Raw genomic sequence first — 23,624 nt, 5'->3', positions numbered from 1 at the left:
TGCAAAAACATTCGCCAACCACATGCTTAAACATTCATAGGATTGTGTGAATGTGTGAAATCAAATTATGTGATGTAGGAATTGTGCAAAAGAAACATGTGAAAAACTAAATAAGTTAGCACACCAGACAGCTAATAAACTACAAAATAACAGTCACTGACAATGGACTTAAGTAAAAAAATAGACTATCGATAAAAATAAGCCATTAGTTCTGAAATTGACAGTATATAAAGAACAAAAGTAAGGTATAATGAACACTAAAACAATATGCCACTTATGAAAACAAAGAATAAAAAATTATCATGTTTTCCCTTTTTTTAACATTTGTACCATTTGTTAGGATAATATCTCAATACTTGTGCATGTATATTTCTTTGTCAAAGCAATTCTTGGAAATAATTCTTATTTGTTAGTGTAACAATGTTGAAATGAGTGTCTAGAAACAAAAACATTTCACTTGTACATGATACTTAGAAAATGTGTTAGGAATAGATTTTATTTAATTACTACATTTATAAAAACAATATTTCTAACAAAATCGATGTGAAAGACTCCTCATTTTTGATAACAAACTTCTTAAAAAACAAACTTCAAACTTAAATAGAGAAAGAAAATAATTAAAAATTAATAATAGCATAAAAATATTCTTTTCTTGTCATTTTTAATTATAATGTGGAAGAATATAAAAATATAAATTAGTAACACAAACTAGCATAGAACAGAATAACGTGGCTGAACAGTACACAACAAAATTTAGATAAATTAGAACATTTTTGACTGAATTAGACAAAGGATTCAATCATTGCCTAAATTCAGTGCAAAAATTAAGTTCGAAGGGTGGTGACATGTAAGGTGTCAGGCAAATCCAACACCTACCATGAAAACCCTGACACGATAAGCAAATCCAGTAGTATGTCACATAGCTCCGAATAAATCGTGAAAACCTTGATCCCCTTCCACTAAATTTAGTTAGTATTAAGATTCTTTTACAGGGAGTGCAGTGGAGCTGACGCTGAAATAATTAAGTATTTGGTTATATCATCGCTAGTCTCACTAAACTCTTCTGATTTCTACATGTCATGTGTGGTCTGGCGTCTCCTTACCAGCAACAGGTCCCAGGTTCAAACTAGTCAATTCCCTAAAAATACATGCTCAGAGCGTCGTTGCACGAAAGTGGCAGGGAGACACAATATAGAACAAACAGAAACCACGCAGAATGTTAGAACCTGGCCCGGTCGTTTCTTAACAAGACAATTTGAAGCATTCCTCCACAAACAGCAAGCCTTGTACTCTCCTCAAAAATAACCAAGAACTGAAAAGAAAAACAATCAGTTATCGCTCGGTCACGTCACATTACATTCACTACAGAAACGGTACAAACCTCGCCCTCTGTGACACATTGCGAAGTAATGATTGTCACAAAATATGCTGAGCAGAGTCAGCGTCAGTATGAGTGTTGCAGAATTAACAGAGTGTCATTGCATTATCGGTTTCATAAATCATGGTTGCAAAAACTAACACCAATTACTAACAAAAGAATGGAAAAAAAACAATAGAGGTGGAACTCATGGAAGATCAGCTCGATCTCTGAAGAGATTTAGGAACTGACGAGATAATACTGCCCCTACAACTTATCTTAGGAGATACGTTAAAGAAAGGCAAATCTATTTTTATAGTGCTTGTAGATTTAGAGGAAGTTTTTAGTAATGTTGACTGGACTACACTCTTCGAAATTCTTAAGGCAGTCAGGATAAAATATAGGAAACGAAAGGCTACTTACAGCTTTTACAGAAACCAGACCGCAGTTACGAGAGTTGTGTGGCATGAAAGGAGTGACACAGGATTGTAGTCTACCTCCGATGTTATTCATCTGCACATTCAACAGTCTGTGACAGAAAACGATGAGAAATTTGTACAGAGAATTAAAGTTCACGGAGAAACAGTAAACAGTTTGAGGTTTGGTGGTGAATTCTCTCAGAGTCGGTAAGGAACTCGGAAGAGAAATTCAGCGAAATGGGTAGCGTTTGAAAAGAGGCTGTAAGATGAACATCAACAAAAACAAAATATGGGTATTAGAATGTGGTTGTAATAAATAAGGAGGTGCTGAGGCAGTTAGATTAGGAAATTAAACAGTAAAAGTAGTAGACGAGTTTGGCTATTTGGCCAAAAGAGGTTCTAGTACAGCAGCTGATGCTAATGGATGTAGTCTCCCGTAGTTAAGCAGATATAAGCGGACTTGAACAGAATGAGCTAGCGTAAAGAACTGCAACAGACTATTCTCTGGACAGAAGACCAGAATAACGATGAAATGTGGCTGTAATTTTCATTATATTTACACTTTTGCAAATACGGCATTAACTATCATCTGCTAACTCAACCAAAGAGGATTCTAACTAAACACATACGTGCAACAGGCCTCTGTCGCAGTCGAACAAGCGGACTCTTTGGCGAGCACATGGATAGACCTGTTTCCTGGACGTCACGTGGGGTAGGCTGACTGACCACCACTGCTGCCCACCTCTGCATGCTGAATGTGACGTCATGCATGAACGCTGTTACACATGCGGTGACCACCAGAATTTATTGTCTGTAGATGTCTATGGCAGAATAATAATATTGCACGTTGTTCTCTTAATATCAGCTTTACGATTGGAAAATTCTTGGCTTGTCAGCTCCACGGCAGCCATGTGGACCCTAGTATTAAACTAGATTAGTTCTTTTTGGCCCGTAGCTTTGTTTAATATGAAAGATTATCATGATAATTACTACGTGAAGTCAGACTCATTCTAAGAGGCCCCTGATGTGATTAGGTTGATTCAGATAGTGGCTACATGATTTGTGATTTCTCGCCGCGCACGTGCTCAGGAAGTCATACTTAACTTCTACGAATTTAAACAGGTTTTCTGAACAAAAATCTTGGCGCAAATATGTGTGATGTTGTATTAATAAGGTCTCTGTCTTCCATGCTGACCCTAAATTTGTCTACGAGATGCAGAGATGCATATACTTGAACTTAAAGGTAAATTTACACCTACGGTCATGTACTTGCCGAATCAGACTGAACAGAACTTACATTGAAATAAATTACTTGACTCATTTTACCTTAAGACTCCATACTTCCTTTTTTACAATTGGAAAGACCATCTTACCCTAAAAAAATCGCACTCGCATTGTGCGGCAGTGAAATTTATTTCAGGTGCAGGTACAGAAAATTAAATTTCAGGTCCTGTTGCGGAGTGGAACAGGTCTTCCATTGTGTAAACACTTTTCAATTTCATGGCACTCATGACTTCTTTTGTGTTTAAAGATAATAACTATCACTACAAAGCTACAAAAACAAGATAAATACCAAAATTACGTCATTAAATATCAAGTCATATCCTTAGGGAGGTGAGTATGTCAAGTCGATCATCAAAGGAGGTGCTCCATTAAATCTTGCTGTTAAATTCTCGCAGATGAAGTCATTGGTCCAGACCACTTCCCAAGTACTCTATAGATAAGATTGATAGAGCATTTACTGTCGACAATATACGTACTCTGTTTAGAAGTGCCACTAGAAGCTCTGTGTGTATGCAGTACGACGATCACCCAGCCCATTCTGCGGGTGATGTGCACAAACTGAACAACAGATTTTCTCCAAGACGGATGGTGTGCATCGTCGCCCGATATGACAGCAGTAGATTACTTTTTGTGGAGATAACTAAAGAATCATGTTTACATCACCGAACCTGCAATCCCAGATGACTTGAAAGAGGGCATCAAGGAGGCTTGTTACTCAATGCCAGCAACACCTTCACATACAGCATGTTGCATCGCCCTTCATACTTTGAACTCTCTTAGCTCCCTAACTAAAATTTATAGAAATTTGTTTTGTACACACTTGGTTTACATACCTCAGCTACATTATAGTTATGAATAACTTTCCATTAAAAAATCTATTTCGTTGCTGTAACTCTGCGGAAAATAAATAAATTAAATATTTTCATAAATTTGCAGAAAGATTGTTTCTTACTTTAGCCTATTTCAAAAATACTGTTTTCTTTAATTACTTTGTAAGTTCTAGAGAAAAACACGCTGTCTGAGACAACCTTTATTATTTTCATCCACTCACACTGCAAGGCAGTATTACTTCGAGCTGCACTATGCATGAGATGCTTTTTGCTGTAAACCTAGAAATTTGCGACGAATTAAGATTTTCCTGATAGCGTGGGGCTGACACAAAACATAGATTAAAACATAAACCTTATTCTAGATCACAGGTTTGAACCAGTTTATAAGACGGCACCGACAGCTAAATGGGTCGATTACTCCGACGAATAAGGCCGAAGTAAGTTGTTTAATTATTCAGCTCCATGTTTCATGGATCATATCTGTTCTGGTGTGGAACGTATCAATTGAACAGAAGATTTCTCATTGCTCATATATATATATATATATATATATATATATATATATATATATATATATATATATATATATATATATATGGCTACATTCTGGCTGTTTGCAGGTTTGTAGTGAACTCTTCCATTCAAAAATTTCTGTTGGATGGAAGCAACTGTTAAGGGAGTGTAACTTCAGTATACATTTGAAGACACTTATGCTGTTTGTCAAACATTTTATTTCAATGTCGGTACTTTAGAGCAGTGGTCGCCAACATTTTTTGCTCAAGAGCCAATACTGCCATTGTGGGGTGTTAACTCGGGCAGCGTATGTACCGATCGTGTTATCAATTGGTAACATACATAAATTAGTACGTTACGACCCCCAATATACTAGCTGTAGTAAAGGTTCAGTAAGTTGGCCACTGGTCCCAAACTACTGATCGTTAAAACTGGCACCAATCTCAACCGTTCGCGTCGACTGCTGTCTGTTTCACATTGCCAACACCCTCAGAGAGCCCAAAGCTGTGATAGTGTAATAGCCTGATTAAGTGTTACTGTGTTGTCCGTGTGAGTCGAATGATTCATTGATTCATAACAGTAAGTGAATTTATATTTAAATGCATTATGCCCATTGAGAAACGACTACACACGTTTGTTACATATTTTGGAAGTTATTTTTCTGCTGCTAATTGCATTGTACTACAACAGCCTCAGTTTAATTTCATATTGCATGCTGCAAAATATGTACCGTATGTGAATGTAGGTTAGCACTGATCGGTGTGAATCACGAACGCCCGCGAGTTGTCAGTACTGGAAGACAATAAAGCAGTCCCCGTCTCTCAGCCTCTAATACCGCAGTCTCCGCGCTACTTATCCCTCTCCCACTGCGGTAAGCGACCAACTTTATTTCGCTCACGGCCGGGTTCACCAACGTCAATTAAAATGATGCGCGTCTTAAAACATTACTGTCCCTAAAAGCGTTTTCGTTTCGTACTAAGCAGAAAAACTACACTGTTAACAAGCTTTTAGCGTTACTTAAATTTTTCGGATTCGGTTGTTAATTGTCAGATGTATCCCATATAACTACATTATAAATTCGAGAGTTTGTGCGAGAGTATGTTTGTTACTCCTTCACGCTGAAACGGCTAGACGGATTTCGAAAAAAATGGAATGGAACTAGCTTGTACCCTGAATCACAGGCTACTTTTAAATGTGTATAATACACGCTATTTATTGGTTTGAAGAATATAACGCGAAATGTGGAAGAGTAATAATCTTAAAAATCTTTCTCATCGACTTTTGAAGTATCGTAGTTGTGAAAATGCTTTTATCATTTAATATGTCCTACATAATACGATTCAAAGCAATGAATACAACAATGCTTGTGCAGTCCACAAACTGTTTAATCCATTTTTCCAAACAACCCCATCCCATTTTAGCCGCTGAGCTCCAAGCCTACCAATATCTTACACTTTCTAGGACGCTTGGGGGCTCAACAAACGAAGAGATATGTAGAACGTGGTAGGATTTTAGTGAGACTGGATTTGATTGCGAGCGTTTACGCTGGTAATAGGCACACAGGTGAGGGCAGATGAAGTTGTTCCACGTACAAATACTATAAAATTTGCGCTGCACCGAGCTAGAGATTGCTTATTTTCTTTCTTCGTAGAGTCAGTATTTCTGTTACTCCGTCATGTTGAAGGAGCTGGACGGTTATGGATGAATTTTGGAACAGGTCTATACCCTGCGTTAACACAGAATCTACCATTTATTCCGAAAAAAATATTTCTGTTCCCATAAGGTGGTCAACGTGATCACCCATCCCTTTGGATGGGTAATGTGACTAAAAAGTCGCCCGTGCAAGTTAACTATCAAATAAATTCATTACGTTTAACGCAGTGATTATTTTGTACCTCTTTTGAGAAATGAAATATGTCTGTACATAAATTCAGGGCGGTAAAAATGCTCCTGAAGGTTAAAATCATCATTCAGCTGCATAACAATGTAACGTCAAAATATTTCGTAGCAAATAGAATGTTTTGAAAGTGCATTGAATTCATCATGTTATCGGAAATCTTAAACACTGAGTTGACTTTTCATTGTCGGTAACAGTCGTGAAATCATTTACGCCCTTTCCTGGCACATTTTCTAATTCTCTACTCGGTAACGTGAAATTTTTTCCTTAAGTAAACGAGTCACTTGTGAGCGGCTTGTATTCTGTCTGCTTCTCCTATTTTCTGAAACTTTGGAGTATTTTTTCGATGTCGCGGTGCTTTCTGGATCGCAAGTGACTCGTGCATCAATACCTCCAGGAGATAATCTTACTGATGGCGCATATGCTTGAGGGGGAGTTTCGGCATTAACATTTCTTTATAAGTAACTGTGTAACCACGGGTAACGCCGAGAGGCACAGCTATCCTCACGAATACCTGATTCGGGGCGCTTGCGGTCCGCGGGTCGCAGTTTGACGACCGCTGCCCTAGAGGGAAATATGAGTCGTCCACTGATTTCCCTCTTGACACCACTTGTTAACTTCGACAATAAAATTTATATCTTTTGCAACAAGTGCTGAGTCTACCTCACGATTCCAAAAAGTGGTAGATCATCAGCGTCTAGCAAGAATAATACTGGCTCCACGACCGAACTCTGAGGAACAGCCACTGTGAGTTCTCTCCATGTAGATGATTTGCTGTTCCTCTTTGTATTACACAGACGGTGCCACTTTCTGCATTCTGTTAGTTAAACAGAAACCACACCAGGGATCTGTTGGACAACATAGCCATAAAAACTTAACTGGTCGATACGTCACGTAACATCCTAACTGGTTATACTAGCAATTATCGTTTGCACCAGTAGAAGAACGACACCATCGTACAATCATAAACAAGTCGTCCCAAGCCATACTGCTTCTTGGTGCAACAACAGTATACCAGAATCTCCCGAAAGCTGTCCTGTGTCTTTGGCCGCGAATGGAACGCAGAAAAACTTTCGTGTGCTCTGCTCATCTACCCCGGCAACGAGCTCCTATGTTCAGTCGCCGATGTAGCAGAGGGGTGCTCCCCGTAATCTCGTCGTGGCCAAGAGGGGGCTGGATTTATGAGGGCGCTGACGCAGAGCGTCCGGGGGATGTTCTCCATCATAGCAGGGGAGGCAGCGTCTCAGCGCCCGCAGACCGCTTTCTGCAGTCGCTCGCCGCACACCGCCCAGCGACGCAGCTGTAGGTTTCGTTTGTACCGCCCGGCTGCCTACCTTCAGGGGACTGGCAATTCACGTTGCACCTAGCGAACGTGAGCGCGTAAATACATTCGACATACAACCACAAAGTCGAACCTCCTTCATTTGATGTTTTTTTTATGTTCTATCTATTGACAATATTAAAGTGACGTATTTTCTGTAATAGAGTTGATTTCTCTTCTAGTAGTCGACTAAACGTCTTGTCTGAGACCGCGAAACATAATATCGGAGGTCGTACTGTGCGTCTATCAACACCTCCTTTTATAGCCGGTCACTATGAAAATGCTTTCAGTTCTCTGTTTGACATTTACACATTCCTCTTACCCCGTTGATTTGATACGTAACTGAAACAGGATAGAGCAGATGCTGTGTACAGACTAAAAGGCAATATAAGAACAAGTAGCACAATGGTAAGAGACGAAAAATTTAATTCGGTAATAAATACAGTAAATGAGGCAGTGCTCAAAACAACAGAAACAAAGAAACAATACGTGGAAGTATACAGCAGTCCAGAACAATTTGAGCCACTTGAATGTGAGAAGATGGTGTGAAGCGATGATAGGAGAGACTCGACATTTGTTTTTTTTATTTCCAAAAACTACTCAGAAATTTGGAATGAACAAATACCAAGTACTGATGAAATGTCAGTGGATCTCTTCCTGGAATCTGGCCAGATTACGGAGAAGAGACGGTACAACCTCGTAAATGAAACTTCTGTAACAGAGAAACTTCAACCAGATTTCGAGAGGGATGCAGTTGGCCTAAAATTCCTACAGTTCCTTTAATTCAAGGGAGTGTTTTCACCAAAGCACGTGACTGTTTGGACATCTGATGTCTATTTGTGGGAAAGAATAAGCAATTTTGGTTAATAAGTGATAAAAGAAAGTTCCTGTAAACATATTGCAGCACTGGTATGCCACTGCTATTTACGAAATTGCGCAGACTCCTCGATTTATCTATAGGCACGTTAGGAAAGATAGATTAGGCAGAATTCGTGGTGGAGTGTTTGTGTCTGTCAGTAGTAGTTTATCCTGTAGTGAAGTCGAAGTAGATACTCTGTGAGAATTGGTATGAATGGAGGTTATACTTAACAGCCGAACTAAGTTAATAGTTGGCTCCTTCTACCGACCCCCAGACTCCGATGATACAGTTGCTGAACAGATCAGAGAAAATTTGAGTCTCGTAACAAATAAATACCCCACTCATGCGGTTATAGTTGGTGGGGACTTCAATCTTCCCTTGATATGTTGGCAAAAATACTTGTTCAAAACCGGTCGTAGGCATAAAACATCTTTCGAGATTGTCCTAAATGCTTTCTCCGAAAATTATTTCGAGCAATTACTCCACGAACACACTCGAATTATAAATTGTTGCGAAAACACACTTGACCTCTTAGCAACAAACAATCCAGAGCTAATAGAGAGCATCATGACTGATACAGGGATTAGAGATCATAAGGTCGTTGTAGCTAGGCTCAATACCGTTTCTTACAAATCCACCAGAAACACACGCAAAATAATTTTATTTAAGAAAGCGGATAAAGTGTCACTAGAAGTCTTCCTAAGAGACAATTTCCATTCCTTCCGAACTGACTATGCAAATGTAGACGAGATGTGGCTCAAATTCAAAGATATAGTAGCAACAACAATTGGGAGATTCACACCTCATAAATTGGTAAGAGATGGAACTGATCCCCCATGGTACACAAAACAGTTCCGAACGCTGTTGCAGAGGCAACGGAAAAAGCATGTGAAGTTCAGAAGAACGCAAAATCCCTAATATTGGCTAAAATTTACAGACACGCGAACTTTGGCGCGGACTTCAATGCGAGATGCCTTTAATAGGTTCCACAACGAAACATTGTCTCGAAATTTGGTAGAAAATCCGAAGAAAGTCTGGTGGTTTGTAAAGTACACAAGCGGCAGGACGAAGTCAATACCTTCGCTGCGCAGTGCCGATGGCACTGTTACCGACGACTGTGCCGCTAAAGCGGAGTTATCGAATGCAGTTTACCGAAATTCCTTCACCATGGAAGACGAATGGAATATTCCAGAATTTGAAACACGAACTGCTGCCAGCATGAGTTTCTTAGAAGTAGATACCGAAGGGGTTGCGGAGCAACTAAAATCGTTTGATGCGGCAAGTCTTCAAGTCCAGATTGTATACCGATTAGGTTCCTTTCAGATTATGCTGATACAATAGCTCCCTACTTAGCAATCACATACAATCGCTCGCTCACCAATAGATTTGTACCTGTGTTTAAGAAGGGTAGTAGGAGTAATCCATTGAACTACGAACCTATATCATTGACGTCGGTTTTGCAGTAGGGTTTTGGAGCATATACTGTATTCAAGCATTATGAATCACCTCGAAGGGAACGGTCTATTGATACGTATTCAGCATGATTTCAGAAAACATCGTTGCTGTGCAACGCAGCTAGCTCTTTATTCGCACGAAGCAATGGCCGCTATAGACAGGGGATCTCATGCTGATTCCGTAATTCTAGATTGCCGGAAAGCTTTTGATACCGTTCCTCACAAGCGACTTCTGATGAAGCTGCGGGCCTATGGGGTATCGTCTCATTTGTGTGACTGGATTCGTGATTTCCTGTTAGGAAGGTCGCAGTTCGTAGTAATAGACAGCAAATTATGGAGCAAAACTGAAGTGATATCAGTTGTTCCTCAGGGAAGCGTCCTGGGACCTCTGCTGGTCCTGATCTATATAAATGATCTGGGTGACAATCTGAGCAGTTCTCTTAGGTTGTTCGCAGATGATGCTGTAATTTACCGTCTAGTGAGATCATCCGAAGACCAGTATCAGTTGCAAAGCGATTTAGAAAAGATTGCTGTATGGTGTGGCAGGTGGCAGTTGACGCTGAGTAACGAAAAGTGTGAGGTGATCCACGTGAGTTCCAAAAGAAATCCGTTGGAATTCGATTACTCGATAAATAGCACAATTCTCAAGGCTGCGATTACTCGATAAATAGTACAATTCTCAAGGCCGTCAGTTCAACTAAGTACCTGGGTGTTAAAATTACGAACAACTTGAGTTGGAAATACCACATAGATAATATTGTGGGGAAGGCGAGACAAAGGTTGCGTTTCATTTTCAGGACACTTAGAAGATGCAACAAGTCCATTAAAGAGACACCTTACACTACACTCGTTCGTCCTCTGTTAGAATATTGCTGCGCGGTGTGGACTTCTTACCAGGTGGGATTAACGGAGGACATCGAAAGGATGCAAAAAAGGGCAGCTCGTGTTGTGTTATCACGTAATAGGGGAGTGAGTGTGGCAGATATGACACGCGAGTTGGGATGGAAGTAATTAAAGCAAAGACGTTTTTCGTCGCGGCGAGATCTATTTACGAAATTTCAGTCACCAACTTTCTGTTCCGAATGCGAAAATATTTTGTTGAGCCCAACCTACATAAGATTGAATGATCATCAAAATAAAATAAGAGAAATCAGAGCTCGAACAGAAAGTTTTAGGTGTTCGTTTTTCCCGCGCGCTGTTCGGGTGTGGAATGGTAGAGAGATAGTATGATTGTGGTTCGATGAACCCTCTGCCAAGCCTTTAAATGTGAATTGCAGAGTAATCATGTAGATGTAGATGTAGATGTAGATTGGTAAGTAATGTAGAAACAGAATACTTTCTTAGGTGCTCTAGTTCTTCACTCCTCAATAAACCATAAAGAAACACATAGTTGTATAGTTTTAAGCGACACTAGGCAAAAATCAGATGTTACCCAAAAAGAGGCGAGAATCTTCAGAGGCACTAGATGCAGGAAGTAGTGCTAGGCTGTGTACCTTCCTTCCCCCTTTGACAATATTTTTTTTTGCATCTCATTGGACGGGCTGTTTTAATCTCAAAACTTGTGTGAAACGTTGTTAACATGTTACGCAAGTGTAACCGTCGTCCACCACTTTCATCGGATCTACGCTTCACTTTCCGTCAAAGTTATCGTTTTTCTAAATAAATTTATTAATAATACGAGATTCATGGAATAATTGTCTCCTTGTTCTATATTTTCCTATTTTCTGCTCAATATTTTGACTCCTAAACTGTTAGTTTTTCATATCTGATGCATATTTGTATCGCTCTCTATAAATTTCTCTTAGTACCTTCTGATTCTTTTTATCTGGGTCCATGTCATTCTATTGATTTGCCTTGAAAGGCAGAAAAATTTCTGCCCCGACTCTTTTTAATTTAGAACGTGACACCGAATTTTCGATTCTACAATCGAAATCATACTAAAAATATAATGATCATTTGTGAAATAAAGAGATCATCTGCTTCTTCAAACACTCCATCATTTTACTGAGTGGCTTCCTGGACATGTCATCTCAAATCTGAGTGATATTTACTGCAAATTTTCTTCTCACAGGTTTGACCCGTAATGCAGCTTCTTTACTTATCTCATAACTCTGTTGAGCATCACCGACATTAGGTCATTATAACCTGTAATAAGCCTCTGTCGTACTGTTATTTTGAGGTTTGCTGCTCCTGGACTTATTCCAACAACAGTAGCCAGCGTGTGACATTCAGTTGACGATTTCTCATAGTAATTGGGATCAGTTTCCAGTTTGATGGCGTTATGGTATAGTTCTTGACTATACCGACGCTCAAATGGGATATAGTATAGTTACCTAATATCTCTGAATGTATAATTAGTAATGGGAGAATGTTGGTTTCTTAACGTAGGCTTTTCAATCATCTTAATTGTTTTGGCCGATGTCGCTATACTAATAGTAAGATTATCACTGTCCAGAGATGCTCCACGTTTAATTTATTAACTTCTGCCTCTGGCTCTCTACCAAACACGATGCTTCACCTCTGTTTCAGCAACACATCAGAGAAATCACACATCACCGTTTTCCTCAACTAGCCACTACTATTTCTGGCCCTCTAGGAAATGAAAAGCTTCTCATGTGGAGGTTCGTGTAGAAAATGAAATGGGGATCATTTGAGCACTATGACAGGTCCAGAGATTTTTATGTCGTGGTCTGGTTTGACGAAGATTGCACTGCTGTATATTTCATGTGATCGCTCAGAGAATATCTGCTTTTGTGGTAGATATTTATCATCTTTGAATTTCCCCTCTCTGTTAGGCAGTTGTAGAATTCCTGTCTTACTCCCTATGCGACCATACTCATCTGCCCCTTTCGCTTCAGCTGGCCTTGTTTTGGGCGAGCAGAAGTCGTGGGGAGGGACCAAGGGAGATGCTGCACACTGCCGGACTTGGCAAGCGCGAGACGCAGGTCCGCCAGAGTTCTCCACTTGTCGCAGTGGGCGCAGGTGCCGCGGTGTGTGTCTTAGAAGACGGCCCTCGTCTCAAGGCACGCTCTACTATTGGCTCGTAGATTCAAGCTAACCCAACTATGCCAGAGCGTTGCAGTCTTTAGAAACAATGAAGTAGTATGTAACTGCAGAAATGCTTTACAGCGACAAAAGAAAACGTCGTGTAGTTATCTGTTTGCAGTGTTTAAGCTGCCCAACGTTAGTGTGTATTAACAAAAATTTTCTAAGTAATTACTATTTTTAACATCAGCTTAGTAACAAATAAAAGTAAGTTAAATGATATAAAGTTCAAAAATTAATAAAAAAAGAAAGGGAGATACAGAACAAGAGAATAAGAGATAGAGAGTGAGCGAGTGAGTGAGAGAGTGATAAAGTGTGTGTGTGTGTGTGTGTGTGTGTGTGTGTGTGTGAGAGAGAGAGAGAGAGAGAGAGAGAGAGAGAGAGAGAAAGAGAGACAGAGGGAGAGAGAGAGTCCCAAAAAATTTATGCTATAGATGAGAAGCTCTAAAAATAGAAAGCATTGTGTCTCAACAATAAATGGGACTTTCCATGCAGCGCTTTGTAGTTCATTACCTTTATTGAATGAATAAGTGCTTTCCTAAAATACCAAATGCACGTACACACATCAAAAAAAGTTTTTCATCACATCGGTACAGAGAGTTCAGGAACCTGTACAGAAATTTGGGATAGAGATCAAGATAAACATCATTTGACCCCTTTTTATTGTTCATGAAAACCACACATTGCATATTTTACCACCATACAGTGAGACATTCAAAGATGGTGGTCCAGATTGCTGTACACAGGTAACTCTAATACCCGGTAGCACGTCCTCTTGCACTGATGCATGCCTGTATTCGTAGTGGCATACTATCCACAAGTTCGTCTAGGCGCTCTTGGTGCAGATTGTCCCACTCCTCATCGGCGATTCGGCGTAGATCCCTCAGAGTGGGTGGTGGGTCACGTCCTCCATCAACAGACATTTCAATCTATCCCACGCATGTTCGTTGGGGTTTATGTCTGCGGAATTTGCTGACTACTCTAGTCGAGCAATGTCGTTATCCTGAAGGAAGCCATTCACAAGACGTGCATGATGGGGGCGCGAATTGTCGTCCATGAAGACGAATGCCTCGTCAATACGCTCACGATGCGGTTGCACTATCGGCCGGTGGATGGCATTCACGTATCGTACAGCAGTTGCAGCGCCTTCCATGACCACCAGCGGTTACGTCGGCCTCACATAAGGCCACCCCAAAACAGCAGGGAAGCTCCGCCTTGCTGCACTCGTTGGACAGTGAGTCTAAGGCGTTTAGCCTCACCGGGTTTCCTCCTAACACGTCTCCGACGATTGTCTGGTAGAAGGCATACGCGACACTCACCGGTGAAGAGAACGTGATGCCAATAATAAGCAGTCCATTCGGCATGTTGTTGGGCCCATGTGTACCGCGCTACATGGTGTCGTGGTTGCAAATATGGACCTCACCTTGGACGTCGGGAGTGAAGTTGCGCATAATGCAGTCTACTGCGCACAGTTTGAGTCGTAGCACGACGTCCTGTGGCTGCACGAAAAGCATTATTCAGCATGGTGGCGTTGCTGTTCGAGTTCTTCCGAGCCATAATCCGTAGGTAGCGGTCATCCACTGCTGTAGTAGCTCTTGGGCGGCCGGAGTGAGGCATGTCATGTAGTTCCTGTCTCTCTGTACCTCCTCCATGTCCGAAGAACATAGCTTTGGTTCACTCCTAGACCCCTGGACACTTCCCTTGTTGAGAGCCCTACCCGGCACAAAATGGCAACGCGGACGCGATCGAACCTCGGTATTGACCGTCGAGGCATGGCTCAACTACAGACAACATGAGCCGCATACCTCCTTCATGGTGGAATGACTGGAACTGATTGGCTGACGGACCCCTCCGTCTAATAGGCGCTGCTCATGCATGGTTGTTTACATCTTTGGGCGGGTTTAGAGACATCTCTGAACAATCAAAGGGACTGTGTCTGTGATACACAGTCAGCGTCTATCTTCAGGAGTTCTGGGAACCGGGATGATGTATATAGGAAATGATCTGTGCACAGTTGATGTAAATTAAAGTAGTCTCAGTAGAACAGACCAACTGCGTGAGAATGTAGAGAATAGTTCATGACAGATTCTGTCACACTTGAACAACAAGAAGTAAAAAAGATTAAAACAAAGATGATTAACATGACTGCGGCCTACATTATTTGCATAAAAGCATTTCACTCCTTTCCACACCCACAGCATTTAAGTCATCAACTTACTCACACCGTTGATGAAACACTGTAAGACAGATCTGTAGCTAAAGCACAGCAGCAACGTGATAGCAACACGCCACATTAGAATCATTCAGGGAGAGAGTTGCAAACCTTTATGGATCTGTTTCGTACTCAACACACTTTCATCGACACTCATTGCTACTGGGCGTGGTTTTACGATGGAAAGCAGGCAACAACTTATGCTATTACAATGGATGAATTGAGGTACAGGAGTGAAACGAAACTTTTTTTTGACAGAAACATAAATGGTGTAGGAAAGTTTTCTAGAATCTTAATTATGTCTCTTGGCCTGGAAAAATGCAGAAGAATGAACTTAATAAAGAAAAACTTCCAAGATATTAGTTCTTAGATGAGCGATGGAACATAATCGTACCCACAAGTATTTAAGCCTCGTTCAAGGACGACGACTGTTTCATAAAAATATAAATCAATGTAGCACAAGTACGTGCATCGATATGGAACTTCCCCGTATTGAAGTCTAAATTAACTGGAAAATAACGCCTTCAACCCGATAACACATGTGCACTTCCAGTGCTAACTTGTGCATTGGCTTCATTAACTGGATAAGACTAAAGAAAGAAGAAATTGAGAAGAAAATATGGGGTATGTCCATGAAGAATGGCATCAGTCATCCTAAATCAGCTGGTGGAAGGTTGACTTGCAGGTTTCTAAAAGGGTCTGAGCGGCTGCAGGAAACTCTGATTTAAAATCTAAAACAACACTTTCAAAACAATTCACTGGTAACCTCAAACAGAACTTACACACTTCTCAGTCTACCAGAAACACCTGAAACAGTCCCAAGACGGAAGGCTGTCCTCTGTGAAATCTGACAAATCGAGTCGTCAGTTTGCTGATCACTGAATATGGGTTCAGAGTAAACAAAATACAGACGCAGGTAATCAGAAGCGGAAAAGACATTAGCGACGGACTTGCGTATCACATAGGAAATGGAGGGAAATAATTCTGTTACCATTCAATCAAAATTACGCACGGTGAACATGAACACAGGTAAAAAATCACTTTCGCCAGAAGAAATCCGCTGTTATCATAGATAGGGCTTAGACTGAGGAAGGCATTTTTAGAATGAACTTCTGCAGCTCAGCTTTGTAAGGAAGTGTATCATGAGCTCTTGGAATACTGAAAAGAAAAAAAAATAGTCGAAGGATATGAGATATATTGTTAGAGGAGGACTGAGTGAACTGATTATATAGAAATCATGAAGTCGAAGAATCGGCAGGAAGACAGGACATGTGTGACTATGTTCCATGGCACTAAAGGGAGGCGTAGGCGGCTAAAGCTGTGTGAGAAGTGAGATGAAGAGGCTGTTAAGGAATAGGTGGCCTTCATCAGAGTAGTAACAGGGTTGATGAAAAAAAAACCTCATAAAATCCTTTCAGATATTCGAGGTTTCTATCCTGTGGAACCGGCACCCGTAGTGTCTGCATACCATTATATTCTAATTTTAACCAATAGACTAGATTCACTTGAGAACGAAAATCCAAAGACATCAATTCATTATGGATCTAATACTTTGCAGTTAGCTTTCCATCACACGTCTCTTTGGAGAAAACTAGCTAACAGATATAGCACATATCTACTGTATAGGGAGAAATTGTAACGGCCATTCCAACATTTCTGTTCCCATATTTTTTCTCTTAGTAATGGCCTTCAGTGTTTCAGCAAAAATCTGCAGCAGTATTATATAAACACACAGCGTCGTAAATTACTGTTCACCGAGTTTCTGGCCGTGGCGTATCACAACACATGAATTCAGTACAGTTGTAGCGATTAAAATTTTTACGGGTCTTTTACTGAGTCATTGTATAAACCATAAACCAATGTTTCTACGCTATTACAACGGCCTTCCTCAGTGCATGACTGATTTTGGTGGAGGAAAGGTGCCTCTATCTGTTGCAGACTATCGGTGTCAGCGTTAAGCGTAACGCGAATAAACAAGTTCCTCGCCAAGCTGTGAAGGACCTAGGAAACGTCTACCGGCCGCCGGGTTGTACTCTGCCTAGCGGTGTCATGCAGACATAGTATGGAGAAACATGTGGTCAGCACGCCGCTCTCCTGGCCGTTTTTAAGATATTCCAGACTTTGTAGCCGCTACTGCACCGCCAAGTAGCTCTACATTTGACATTACGAGGCTGAGTGCAACACTTAAGAGTTCTTCCACCAACAGAAAACCCTTGCAAGTACCGAGAAACGAACTCGGATCCTCCACATTGTAGCTGTCTACGCTGACCAGTCAGCTATGGAGGCTGACAGGCTGACAGTGTATTACACATGAACATGACAATATTTCAGCATAGTAAACACATCTCTGAGTTCTACTTATGATTCAGTTCCCTGACGTCAGAAATCTGCTCCTCGATAACGGAGCTATTCGAGAACAAGTGCGTTAACGTCCTTATCGTAGCAAAATCGGTTTCTCGCGTGATTGCAGTTAATCACTTCCTCGACTGCCTGGACATTGTGCCTGATGTCGGTGACCTTCATTCCCCCATAGCTTCAGCCACATCTGAAACTGTTGGCACCATTTTCACTATGGCTGGCCGAGACAATCTATTTAATTGATGTATCTCGAGAATTTAAGAGCGAATCTGTGTACAATCTAGACATTTTGCCAAAAACAGCCACGATGTCTTGGGGACTTCAACTGTGACACTGGCTCGCTGTCACTGTGAGGACAGCTGTACTCCACTCCGGAGACCTCAGTATAGTGGCGCATGCCGTGATGTAGTGTAGAAGAGCATGCCTCCAGGCCTTTGTGATGAGCTCTCCACCTGTTGCGTATGTGTCGCACTGCCAGTTGTGGGTGTGTAAAACAGTCTCGCCATCTGAACCACTGCCTGCAGCACAAGCAGTTTAAAATCAAAACATTTAGTTGTTTTCCTTGTTTTGCATTTTCTCTGTGTATGTAGTTATTTTCCGTTGTCCTGTGACAAAATTAACGTTCACAGTTGGTAGACTCTGAACATCAGGGGCAACCAAGAATTTGTCTCGCACACTTCCCACCACCACGCAACGCTGTCTGAGCTCAAGCAGGTGCAGAGGGGGAGACGGAGGTCGGGTCGTTTTTACGTGGCAAAGCAGTTTAGCTGGCAATGCGGTCACAATGCGTATGACTTGGTTTCAGACTGCATGTTTCTCAACAACACAGGTTACAAACGAAATAAATTTTCAGTATTATGTAACTATTTTTAGCGCACTAAAATATAGTGCAATATTTATCTGGTACAAGCTGTCGACATACAGGCAGATGGGAAGAATTTCACAGATTTTTGCACCCAAGCTGCTACATAATCACTACTTATTTAGTTTCATAATCGAAAACTCGTCTTTCGCGCATATGTTGATCGAAATATTGTAGAACTGTTGCAACGACATTATGGAGACGTGCAAACTCAAAAAAATGGCTCTGAGCACAATCATACCACTTTGGTTTCTATACCCCTGTTTCACATTGCTGATGATAAACTAGCCTCGAACACTGGCTGAATAACAGATGAAAATAATTTAAAGGTCATGTTTCTTTCCCTCCACCGTGTACAAACTCTAAGGATTGATCAGTGAGGAGATACGGAAGAAAAAGGTCTAATAAACTTACGTCCCGAAATGCTTGGTTTCCGTCCTAGAGACCATTTATTCAATCGTAGACTGCGGTCTAATATACTCTGCACCATGCACCCACAGTTACAGTTATCATGGTACTTTTCCTCATACGTCATGCCCTAGCGCCCTGTCCTGCCATAAAAATTGATAATGTTGTGTCCGATTCACGTCTTAGCTGACTCACCTTGTAGTTGGTATGATGCAGCTTTGTACACAATGGTTCCGTATTCGAATCGAGAGCTTGCTGACATGGTGTTTACTTACGGAAAGGCAAATGGGAATGGGCGGTGGGCACCAAGGTTATATCAGGATAGCCACCGACAACAACCACAGCATTCAGTGTTTGAAATAGTGTTTCACCGTTTGTCTGAGATAGGGTCGTTTCAGGAAACAGGAAATCATGAAGGACGCACCCGAAATCGTCGGACACCAGAGCTGGAGGAAAGTGTGATAAACACTGTAGTAGGCGACCACCGTGTCAGTAAAAGGCAGCTGGTCCGATAGTATAGGGTACGTCAGGCGAGCGTGTGGAACATTCTCCATGACAATTGTTACTAGCCTTATCGCTGACAGAGGTTGCAGGGCTTACTAGCGACAGACTTCCCACATCGGGAGCAGTTCTGTCACTGGTTTCTTCATCAAGGAAGCACGATTCTGGGATTTGCGTCATTCACCCTACTCACAGGTGAGGTCACCTTTGCGCGGGGTGGTATCTTCAACTTTCAGAACAGTCATTTGTGGAACAGTACGCAGAAACCCCATGGTATGCTGACGGCGAATCATCAGCATCGGTGCAGCCGGAATGTGTGGGCAGAGATAATTGGCGACCGTATTTTGCGGCCAGTATTCCTCCCAAGTCGCTTAACGGGCCGGAACTATGGGCATTTCTTGCGGGTGACTTTGCCTTCCCTGCTGGAGAAAGTACCATTGACGATGCAAAGGCCGGCCAGAATGGCCGAGCAGTTCTAGGCGCTACAGTCTGGAACCGCGCGACCGCTACGGTCGCACGTTCGAATCCTGCTTCGGGCATGGATGTGTGTGATGTCCTTAGCTTAGTTAGGTTTAAGTAGTTCTAAGTTCTAGGGGACTAATGACCTCAGAAGTTACGTCTCATAGTGCTCAGAGCCATTTGAACCATCTGTACGATGCGAAGGGTTATGTGGTTGCTACAGGGTGGTGCTCAAGCCCACTTCGCCATTAACAACCGGACGCATCTCAATAATGTCTTCCCTGCTTAATGGATCGGACAATGGGTCCAGTTATATGACCTGCTCATGCACCGAATCTCAACCCGTGCGATTTTTCGTTATTGGGCGATCTCAAAGGTATCGTGTATGCAGAACCCATTCCAGATGTAGAGACACTGTAGCAGCGTATTCACGCTTCCTTTGATACTGTTCGGATGCAGCCTAGCTAATGTGAACGTGTCAGACAGAATATGCGACGGCGCGTACACGCATGCGTTGAGACACAGGAAAACCATTTTCAAAACATACTGTTACTGTGGTTACATGATACCGTGCGTATTAGACCACAGTGTCTGTAACAATGTATGATTGAATAAATGGTCTCTAGCATGGAAACCTTGCATTTCCTTTTGTGTTCCGTATCCTCTCATCGATCACTCCCTACAGATTGTACATGGTGGAAAACATCGCCCTTTATGGAAGCTGCATGGAGTTATTTAACAATGGCTCTGTGGTGTTGCTATTGGCAGATCTACAGCAACACCTGCGTGACTGCTCGGCAATTCATAGTAAAGTTTTTGGCAGAGGGGTCATAAAATCATTTTCAGACTATTGTTCCACCGTTACACTCTCGATTACCACATAGCAAAAATGATCGCCTAAATCCATGTGAACTTCCTTATTTATCGCGATGGTCATTTCTCCCTTTGCAGGTGCGTACCAAAAAAGTACTTTCACATTTGAAGGAGAAAATTGGCGACTGAAATTTCGTGAAAAAATCTCGCCACCAAGAGAAACGCTTTTTCTGATTTTTTTCGTTTATTGTGGTGTTTGGATCCTTGTTTTAACGATTTCCACAGGAACTCACGCATTATATTTGTGACATTCTCTCTTCTTCCTCACGATAATAAGAAACGAGCTACTATTCTTTGAACATTTTCCATGTCCAGTTTCAGTCGTATTTGATAAGGATTCCATCCTCCGCAGCAATATTCCAGAAGAGGACCGACAAAGATAGTGTAGGAAGTATCTTTACTATATCTGTTGCAACGGTTCTGCCAACAAAACATTGTTTTTGGCTCTCTCTCTTTTTTACAACAACAATCTCTTTAGATTGCAGGTTCCGTAAAACGTAAAAGAGAGAAGTTATTTACCTGAAAAGAAATACTATAAAACACTTATTAGCAGCAGGTCTGAATCCAGTAATAACTCCGAAGTAGTACTTGATTTAACGTCACAAGATTATTTACTAAATCGAGGCACTAGACAAAATGACAGAAATGTGCTCACACGTATGTTCTTCAACGTGTGAAATAGTGCAGTTACAAGACAATAAACATACATATACACAATGTGATCAAAAGTATCCGGATACCCCCAAAAACATGTTTTTCATATTAGATGCATGGTGCTGCACCTACTGCGAGGTAGTCCACATCAGCGATCGCAGTAGTCATTAGACATCGTTAGAGAGCAGAATGGGGCGCTCCGCGGAACTCACGGACTTCGAACATGGTCAGGTGATTGGGTGTCACTTGTGTCATACGTCTGTACGCGAGATTTCCACACTCCTAAATATCCCTCGGTGCACTGTTTCCGATGTGATAGGGAAGTGGAAAGGTGAAGGGACACGTACAGCACAAAAGCGTGCAGGCCGACCTCGTCTGTTAACTGACAGAGACCGCCGACACTTGAAGAGGGTCGTAATGTGTAATAGGCAGCATCTATCCAGACCATCACACAGGAATTCCAATCTGCATCAGGATTCACTGCAAGTAGCATGACAGCTACGCAGGATGTGAGAAAACTTCGGTTTCATACTCGAGCAGCTGCTCATAAGAAACACATCACGTCGGTAATTGCCAAACGACGCCTCGTTTGGAGGAACGAGTGTGAACATTGGACGATTGAACGGTGGGAAAACGTTGTGTGGTGTGACGAATAACGGTATACAATGAGTCGATCCGTTGGCAGGGTGTGGATATGGCGAATGGCCCCTGAACGTCATCTGCCAGGGTGCGTAGTGCCAACAGTAAAATTCGGAGGCGGTGGTGTTATGGTGTGGTTGTGTTTTTCGTGGTGGGGGCTTGCACCCCTTGTTTTGCGTGGCATTATGACAGCAAAAGCCTGAATTGATGTTTTAAGCACCTTCTTGCTTCGAAGAGCAATTCTTGGATGGCAACTGCATGTTTTAACACGATCGAGCATCTGTTCATAATGCACGGTCTGTGTCGGAGTGGTTACACGACAGTAACATCCCTGTAATGGACTGGCCTGCACAAAGTCCTCACCCGACTCCTATAGAACACCTTTGGAATGTTTTGGAACGCCGACTTCGTGGCAGGCCTCATCGACCGATATCGATTCCTCTCCTCAGTGCAGCACTCCGTGCAGAATGGGCTACCATTCCCCAACGAACCTTACAACACCTGATTGAACGTATGCCTGCGTTATTCGAAGCTGTCATCAAGGCTAAGGATGGAAACACCATGCTGAATTCGAGCACTACCGATGGAGAGCGCCACGAACTTGTATGTCCAGATACTTTTGATAACTTAAATTGGAACTATAACATAGAAAATGTTATGTATACTGACAATATTTTCTAGGTGATGGTTCCAATGTAAAGTGTTGGTATTGTCATCATTAGGTATTCAGTTGAAATAACAACGGTCAAATGAGTGTGATTTTTTAGCGTAACCGAAATTTAACGGAATTCTCTTACTGCTCATGTCGAGGTCCTCGTACTTTTGTTTCTTCAGGGCCTATTGCCACTTTTCACGCCATGTGGATAATCTGTGGGAATCCTTCAGTCGATATGCTGACGAGTTTACTAGACAGTAAACGACAGTATAAAGTGTAAACAGCCTAAGAGAGCTGCTCTAATCGTCTTCTGAATGATTTGCATACATTAAGAAGAGCAAAGGGCTTATAACACTTTCTTGGGGAACTCGAGGTGTCGCTTCTGTTTCGGTCGATGGTTTGCTGTCGGTTACTTGGGAAACAACGAAGAGCTGTGCAGGTGCTGGCGAGGCTACTGGTGGCCGTACGGCGCTCAGTGTCCTGTGTACGGCGGTGGCAGGTGCCAGGGGCGCATTAATTACCGCCCGCGGAGCAGGCGGCGGAGAGCTAATGCGGGGCGGGCGCGTGTAATGAGGCCGCCCTGCCTCCACACGACGCAAGTGGTCCTTCTGTGCCACCGCCCGCGGCGCACGCCACCGCCGCTTCACGCACGCTACTCTGCAAACGCGAGCCTATCGCTGCTTTTGTTCACGCCTGGACGCCGCTCAGGACACAGCTCCTCAGCCCCCTGTCTGCTGCTACAGCCTGTCACAGCCCGCTTTCTCTCTCTCTCTCTCTCTCTCTCTCTCTCTCTCTCTCCCCATCCCTCCCTCCATCCCCAGACAAGGCGGTTCCTCTCCTTTTGCGTTGCTATGCCCGGTCAGCTACCCTGTCGCGAATATTCTGCCTAAAACTTTTTCTATCTTATATTTCCTACCGTGGTATCCCCGCTTATTCAGGTCTTGCTCTACTGCTGCAATCCGTTTCGCTTCTGCCTTTCCAGGCACGTCCGGAGGAGGGTCTGTGGGGTGTACTGTGTGCAGCG

This window comes from Schistocerca gregaria, chromosome 2 (genome assembly GCF_023897955.1).
Source record: "Schistocerca gregaria isolate iqSchGreg1 chromosome 2, iqSchGreg1.2, whole genome shotgun sequence".
NCBI lineage: Eukaryota > Metazoa > Arthropoda > Insecta > Orthoptera > Acrididae > Schistocerca > Schistocerca gregaria.
This window is presented reverse-complemented; position numbering follows the sequence as displayed.